Source organism: Henckelia pumila, chromosome 4, assembly GCF_033568475.1.
Source record: "Henckelia pumila isolate YLH828 chromosome 4, ASM3356847v2, whole genome shotgun sequence".
Classification (NCBI taxonomy): domain Eukaryota; kingdom Viridiplantae; phylum Streptophyta; class Magnoliopsida; order Lamiales; family Gesneriaceae; genus Henckelia; species Henckelia pumila.
This window is the reverse complement of record NC_133123.1, coordinates 225226266-225234005: the sequence shown is the minus strand read 5'-3', so window position 1 is coordinate 225234005 and position 7740 is coordinate 225226266. Positions and strand designations below refer to the sequence as shown.

At 36.0% G+C, this 7740-nt stretch overlaps 1 long non-coding RNA gene across 1 annotated transcript; it reads left to right on the top strand.

Moving 5' to 3' along the window:
• The first annotated feature begins 326 nt into the window (after positions 1 to 326).
• Positions 327 to 3964, top strand: LOC140867792 (uncharacterized). Its single transcript, XR_012145266.1, has 4 exons — positions 327 to 487; positions 3482 to 3562; positions 3733 to 3825; positions 3922 to 3964. It is a non-coding gene; the product is annotated as an uncharacterized lncRNA (long non-coding RNA).
• The last annotated feature ends 3776 nt before the right edge of the window (positions 3965 to 7740 follow it).

The following is a 7740-nucleotide window of genomic DNA, read 5'->3' as shown; positions in this document are numbered from 1 at the left end:
CATTGATAAATAAATACACTTATAATTATTCTATTTCTCTCTCCTTCCCAAAGCCATTCTCGCGATCCCCTTTCTCGCCTAACCCTAACAGCCTCTCCATGCCATCGATTTTCCGCCATAGCCGCCGGGAAGCTACCGGTTGAAGCTAGAAAAGGTAAGAGCTCGTACTTGGCTTCAATTTAATACCAAAATGTTGAGGAATCTTGGGCCAAAGCTCAAACCTTCACATCCCATTCGCGATTGGAGCTACGCAGGTTCTTGTTCTTTGCGACTTTGTGACATTTTTGGTCGTTTCTTGCTTTTCCAGCTTCACTCAATCGATCATCTCCCCTTCTCTCAATCGATCGTCTCCCCTACTCCCTTTTGCTCTATCTGAAATTTGCCACCGGAAAACTACCGATTGCATAGTTGGATCGACGCTGGGTAAGATTGTTCCTTTGCATCAATTGTTTTATGGAGTAACTTTGAGGATTCGATCAGCGGAGAGGTGAGTTTCTTCTCGCGCATTTCGGTTTTTTGAAGTTGTATTTGTTTGTGGCGGATATGATCTGAAATCTGTTGATTCCATAGGTTGATCCCACTATTTGGTATCATAGTTATTTTTGTTTGGGAAATTGTAGATTTGTGAGTTCACTAAGCAAAGAATGAGTTGTTTTTTAGTTCCTCTGTTTTCTGGTTGTGGTTCTTTCTTGTTTTTCTTTTAATTTTGGCTATTGATTTAATTTCTAGATTAGTTTTGGGGAGTTCTGACCACTGGCCACGAAAATGCATGTTATGAGGAAATAAAAATTTTTTGTTTTCAACTCGGGATTAAATTTATGAAAATTGAAGCACTACTACTGTTTATAACTGAAAAAAGGTGAATATGTTTTATTTATATGGATCTGCACACTGATATTTTAGTTGATTTTACTGTGTCTCCATTATGTTTCTTTTCTTTTTTATTTTGGGAGGAAGGAGATGATCTGTTTCTACCGAACCTCAATATTATTATTTTTCAAGCGTGTCAAATCAAATTGCACAATCTCTTTGGAAATTATTTGGGGTAGACCTCATATGGAGCTGAGTCTAGTTATTTATCATGTCTAATCAAATCAAGCATTCCTAGCAGACACATATGTTGGCAGATACAAAATAGTTCTTTTAGCAGCTTCTATTGTGTTTCTGGTTAGTTTTTAATGAATTCAGATGCTTCATTTCTCAAAAACATTATAGTCGCTAAACTTTTCCTTCATTTAGGGACTTGGGCTGCTAGCTCTGCAAGCTCATTATCCAAAACTGATGCCACCTCTCTGCAACATATATGATAAAAACTCTCATTGTGTTCAAGTCAGTGGAACCAAAGCTGTGCTCCTGTTTGTTGGCCTTTACTCCGCAGGCATTGGATTTGGAGGAATAAAAGCTGCATTGCCATCACATGGTGCTGACCAGTTCGAAGGTAAAGATCCGAAGGAGGAGGGACAGAGGTCGGGTTTCTTTAGCTGGTTGCTATTGGCAAGATGATTAGGAGGTGCTATTAGTCTCAATGTTTTTGTTTGGATCCAAGATAATAAAGGGTGGGATTGGGATTTCTTCATGAGCACGATGGCTATGTTCTGTGGCTTACGGATATTCGCTTCTAGTATTCCACGGTATCGTATCCATGTAACAAATGGGAGTAGTTCCCTCTCTGAAATAGTACAGGTGAACATAGTAAAAGAAAAATTAATCTTTGTTTTATATTCTTACATGGACTAAAGTTGATTAATTTATTTTATGTTTGTCCGAAAAAGGTGTGTGTCGCAGCCATCAGGAACAGAAGGCTTAAACTTCCTGATGACTTTAATGACTTGTATGAGATCAATAACGACAGGGAAGAAACGAATCAATATGAAGTTTTACCACACACCAATGCTTTCAGGTTCCCTCATTTTGAAAGGAATTTAAATTTGTACTTTAAAAAGGTCAGTTCAACAATATAACCTTAAGAATTGTTTAATCCTGAATTCCCTAGGACATGTCTGATTCATGGAAAAGAACAAATAGGAGCTCCAAGCTATGGCCCGAGAACTCAGTGAAATCAATAAAGGTCAGCCCATTCTGTTAAATCTTTTGCTAACTGGAACTAGATAAACTTGCTAGAGGAGAACTACAAACTCATTAAATATCCTGCCTATGTGTTCATTTGTTAACATGGTAATCTGTTCAAGAGAAACATGGCTTATTTATTCCTTCTCACAGTGAATAGACGTGACTCTTTCCTTCAGGTTATTTTCTTCATTTTATGTTTTTACAAAACTTACGAACTTCTGCTTGGTTTTTGTGATTTCATTGGGTTTTCCTTTTTTCTCTTCTCGTTGTGTAGGTATTTTTCTTTTTCTTCCGAAATGTTTTTGTTGCGTTACACTGCTATTAAATGTGAAATTTACAAATTTTTTGTTGCCTACTGTTACAGATCTATCGTTGTTTGTTGTTGTTTCAACTTAGGTTGTGTTTGGTTTTCTGTAAAACCTGATTTGTGCTTTGTTTTGTCTATTGCCACATGATGTGGGTTCTTACCCCCCCCCCTCCTTTTATCTGTGCATTAGATTTAGCTGCAGCACAAGTGATGCCATGGGGATGAACATGGTTTCGAAAGGTGTTCAGAATGTCTTAGACTGACTTGAAAATGATTTTCCCGAGATGGATGAACATTAATGTCTGGATGATGGTGTAATAGCTGTACTTCAGTCCTAAATCGATGACGATGTAAGATATTTTCTTTCCAATGGAATTACGAGTCAGCAAATTCAGTTTTTTATAAGATGTATGTGCTGAATTTATTTTGAAAAATACATATTCTGAAAAATAATTTGGTGTCCCGTGTATTGTGAAAGATGAATCTTTTTATACGGCAAGCTGGGTTTGTAATCTTGATGGAACTCCATTTTTGGTGGCTGGAGGACTTAATGGAGTTATCTGTGTTATTGATACTGGCAGTGAGAAGATATACAAGGTACTATTTTGTTATGTAGTTAATTGTTTGCCATCCATACTTGTTTATTGCTTCCTATAGAGCATAGACTATATAGTTGGAAACAGGATAATAATAGGTAAAATAAAGAAAAGTTAGATCCATTTCTGGTTTTCAGGTGGATACATTAAGCTTAGATTTAGTAAAAAGGTAGTTGAGAAACATTAAGAAATATTGGTTATGTTAATGTGATGCCACAGTTTTGATTTTACATGTTCATGTATTAGTGTCATGCGAATGAATGCGAACCAGTTAACATGAGGTGTATTTTTTGAAATAAATTAATTAATAACCTTTGCTGATCTCAAAACATATTTTACGGTGACACTATTTGGAATCTAAATTTACTTTAAAACAAAGATTGTTTATACCTCCCCATCCAAGTAGTATAAGAATATTACATTTCTTTTCCTTTTTCTCTGTGTAAAGATCGATTAGGCATGTAAAGGAATGTAATGCTTTAGTTTTTTCTACTTATATTTGTTGCAGAGTTTTGTTGGTCACATGGATTCAATAAATGAAATTAGGACCTAGCCACTGAAACCATCACTGGTGGTGTCAGCAAGCAAAGTAAGTGTACTACTAAAAACTTGTTCTTGTATATGCCAGTCTGTGGCTTCCAAAAAAAAAATATTGTATATGTTTATGATAATTAATCTGTCTCCTGTTCTATTGAAATAAGTTAAGATTATCATACAATATCTTGCATGGAAGTTGATTAACGATAAAACATGGGCTAGGATGAATCAGTTCGGCTATGGAACATCCATACTGGAATATGTATTTTGATATTTTCTGGTGCTGGGAGACATCGTAATGAAGTTCTTAGTGTGGTATGTTCTATCGGACCTTTTGTCTTCCCTCGTGTAGGACCTTTAGGTAGAACTTACTCTGAGCATCTATTCTTTCATTTGTTATGAATATTGTAGGACCTCCACCCTTCGGACACATGTATCATATTGCAAGCTGTGGAATGGATAACAATGTTAAAATCTGGTCATTGAAGGTAAGAGTAATTAAAATTTCTGCCAAGATGTAGAGAAATTTTTGCTAAAATTTCAAAATGTCTTCGTGCAAGGATCTATTGAGCCCTTAAATTTAAAAATAGAGGAATTTCATTTCATTTTAATTTATTTTATATTTTATCATAGTTTTGATACATTTCGTGCAAGGATCAAGCTATTGAGCCCTTACATAGTTTTTCTTTTTTCCCCTTTTCTCCTTTTTTTCCCTTGAAAGTCAGGTAGCTGGAGTGAGTTATATTTTCCACTAATCCGAATCAACATTCTAACTTCTTGAATCTCTTTGTTGTTGAGTCTATACCTTCTACGCTAAGTTAGTTCATATTCTACTTTATTATTATTATTTTTTGTTTGACACATATTCTGAAAATGGTTTTCGGTACCGAAAGGTCCATAATTTACCAAAAGAGTTGTCTTGGTTATGATTATGAGAAACCAGTACAGGTAAGATTTCCTGATATTTTTTAAAACGGTCGACTGTTTTGGCACTTGAACACCACAAAAACTGATTCATTTTGAGATTCGAGCAGATTAGAGGAGATGTTCGAATAATTTTCTATGAAAAACTAATTGGAGGGCGTCTCTTCTATGTTTGCTTCAACACAGGTTTCATTACTAGCAGTTTGTTGCAGGTACCTTCTTCACCTGTACTTATTACATTCCCAACATACTCTAATAATTATAGATTTATACACATCATAACTGCTGCTGTGAGTTTTAATTTCTGAATAAATAGTTCATTTGGTGCCATTTCAGTCCACTGACTGTTGTTTAGTATAGGTCACGATTGTTGTTGTTGCGGTTCTAGGAGGGCTTCCATTGGCAGTAACCTTGACGTAAGTGTGTCATTAAGTTGTCTGTTATCAGCCACCAACCATTTTCTCATCTCCAATCTTGTTATTCATGAGCTTGATTTCTCTTTAATTTCCTACAGTCTAGCGTGCTCAATGAAGAAAATGATGGCTGAAGAGGCTTTGGTATGTCATTAATTATGGTTCTCTATCAGGCTTTGTTCAATGTTGATATTGTATTCTTCAAGAAATTGCTGATAGAAATTGATCTACAGGTGCGTAGGATTTCAGCTTGTGAAACTACGGGATCAGCAACTACCATTTGCAGTGATAAGACATGAACTTTGACATGGCCGAGATGAACATGAAGAATTCGATTATTTGTTATATTTGAATGATTTTTGTTATATTTGAATGATTTATAATATTGAAATATTGTATATTAGATTTAATTTTCAAAAATTTTGAATATTAAGTGATAATATTGAAAATTTGTGAATTAATTATTTTATTGTTTTTTATTTGAGAAAAGACAACGCTTTTTAAACGTTGTCGTAGATGAAAAAGCGTTGTCGTTACTAAAAAATACAACGCTAAAAAAACGTTGTCTTTTTCAAATATCACAACGCTTTTTATGCATTGTATTTGCTCAAAACGACAACGCTTTTTAAGCGTTGTCTTTGACCGCGGCCTTTCACAATACTGCCTACGACAACGCTTTTTTGTGACAAAGACAACGCGGAAAAAACGTTGACGTTTTTAGATACGACAACGGTTTTTCGGGGATATTAACTACGCAAAAAAAGTGTTGTCTTTGGCCGTTTTTCTTGTAGTGTATATGAAGTACGAGTAGAGGTAGAGGGTGGTGATTGGGCCGAGGGGTTGCCGCTGGGCATGGTTAGCGATGGAGAGGAGCAGCAGGACCGGATGCTGAACGACGGTGACGAGTGGAGGTGAACGGTGACCGATGTAGACGGTGATGAGAGTTGCAGATATTGGAACGAGATTTAGAGAAGAGAGAATAGTGGAGAAGGTTTTGTAAGATTAGGAATAAAATACATGACTGAGAAAGGAAAGAATCGGATTTAAAAAGAACTCAGATTTGGTCTCGCTCGGACGCATGAATGCGCGCTCGAGCGAGCCAAGGGTTTCAAAAATTCCTTTGGGGCAGAGCCCCTCTTGCTCAGGCTCATGAATGCGCGCTCGAGCGAGAAACGTTTTCCAAAAATTTGGAGAAACAGAGCCCCTCTCGCTCGAGCGCATGAATGCTCGCTCGAGCGAGACAAATATTCCAAAAATTTCACGGGGCAGAGACCTTCTCGCTCGGGTGCATGAATTCACGCTCGAGCGAGACTTAACATTTTTAAAAATTTTCAAAAATTATAAAAACGAAAGAAAAAAGAATCTAGAATAAATTAACAAGAAGAGAAAAACGAAGGTCAAGAGCACTGGGTTGCCTTTTAGTCAGCGCTAAATTTATACTCTATAGCCCGACTGTACCTCCCTTTCAATTTGTCGGGTCCTGAAAGTCGACAATGGTCTGTGTTTGATCCACATCGCCACCTTGATAAATTTTCAATCTTTGCCCATTTACCTTAAATGCTCCGGTTGCAGAACTAGAGATTTGCACTGTACCATATGGGAGCACTTGCTTAATAGTAAACGGTCCTGACCATCTTAAACGCAACTTAATTGGAATGAGCTTCAAATGTGAGTTATATAATAAAATTGTTTGCCTTACCTCAAACTCACGTGAGACGATGCGTTGATCATGCCATCTTTTGGTTTTTTCTTTGTAAATCTTGGCGTTCTCATATGCATCCAACCTTAGCTCTTCAAGCTCATTTGATTGTAGCATCCGCTCGTCACCTGCAGCAGTAACATCAAAATTCAGAAATTTTGTAGCATTGACCGGATAAATCGGTGTGATATGAATCTACTGGAAATCGTACCGGGTCAAATAATAGTAAAGTGGACTGAAAGTCAAAGTATCGATCTCATAGAGACTGCAGTCAATTCTCAAGAATTAATTATTTAGCTTAATCTAGACAAAATCATAAAAAACAATTTGATTTTAATAAAATAAGAATTTATCAATAAAAACTGCTTAATAAATAAAAATTAAAATAACTAAAGATAAAAATAATTAAAACAAAGACAACCAAGACACACGTAGGTACCGAACAAATCATGCAACATGTAGTCGATTCAGGACTCAGATGTAATCTTAAATCATGGAAATTCTCCTAATTTGTTCAAAGGACTATTTCTAGAACAATCAAACCTATTCAAATATTGATGAACTAATCTTTCGTAATTCTAATCAAATTTGAATGCATTAAATATTTATAAAAATTCAGTTTACACCCAAACCGTACACTGAAACCGAATTCTATTTCTAGTCGGTTTTACAATATATTGATTATCAAAGTGATCGAAATAAATACCTCATTTGTCGACTTGGAATCTATTAACATGGAAGCAAACAATTGATCAGATTATTCACAAGACAAATATAAATATGACAATCAATACAATAAAATCAACTCTGAAAAATCCCAAACAAACATCCAAGTTTTCTACATAAATTTGTTTGGCCCAATCACGCCATTTTGGTTGAAAATAAACTACTCAATAATTAAAATTAATAATTCAAAAATAAAAAGAAGAAGAAAAGAAAAGAGAAATCTTCTATCCCAAGCCTTGTAGCCGCCTTCCTTGTGTTATCTGCGTTCTGGAACTTCGGAACTCTAAAAAATATGATATATCTTCTATTTATATGGTCCGGAACTTGTACCAATTAATTTCCTTCTCAAAATAGGACTTTTCGGAACAAAGCTGATGCCAAAACACGCGCGCGCGTGGAATAGGTCTCGCGCGTGCGCAGAACAAAAAAACAGAGTCTAGATCAGCAACTCGCGCGCGCGCGCGCAGA